At 47.5% G+C, this 280-nt stretch overlaps 1 protein-coding gene across 1 annotated transcript in view; it reads left to right on the top strand.

Annotated features, from left to right (window-relative positions):
• LOC119585353 (sulfated surface glycoprotein 185-like) overlaps positions 1-280 on the top strand; it is a 19,696-nt gene that overhangs the window by 633 nt on the left and 18,783 nt on the right. The gene's annotated exons all lie outside the window — the stretch shown is intronic.

The raw sequence follows: 280 nt of genomic DNA on the forward strand, positions 1-280 counted from the left end.
TGCTACCCGCCCGTTCCCCTGCACACTTCGCACATCCGGCTCAGCCGTTGGGGTGTATATAAAAGCCACAAAAACGCATCGAGTTTTTTCTATGCTCCGCCATAACTCCTGTCGCTATTGGCGTTATTCTGCCACTGTTTCTTTTTGCTCCTGGTTTTGCTCCTATATCTTTCCTCATTTTGGTTTATTACAGTGTGTTGATTTTTCTTGATCTGTTACGCACTCGTACTGGCTTTCACTTTCGCTCGCTGTCTCAGTGAGAGAGTGAGTGCCTGTCTGC

This window comes from Penaeus monodon, chromosome 19 (assembly GCF_015228065.2).
Source record: "Penaeus monodon isolate SGIC_2016 chromosome 19, NSTDA_Pmon_1, whole genome shotgun sequence".
Lineage (NCBI taxonomy): Eukaryota > Metazoa > Arthropoda > Malacostraca > Decapoda > Penaeidae > Penaeus > Penaeus monodon.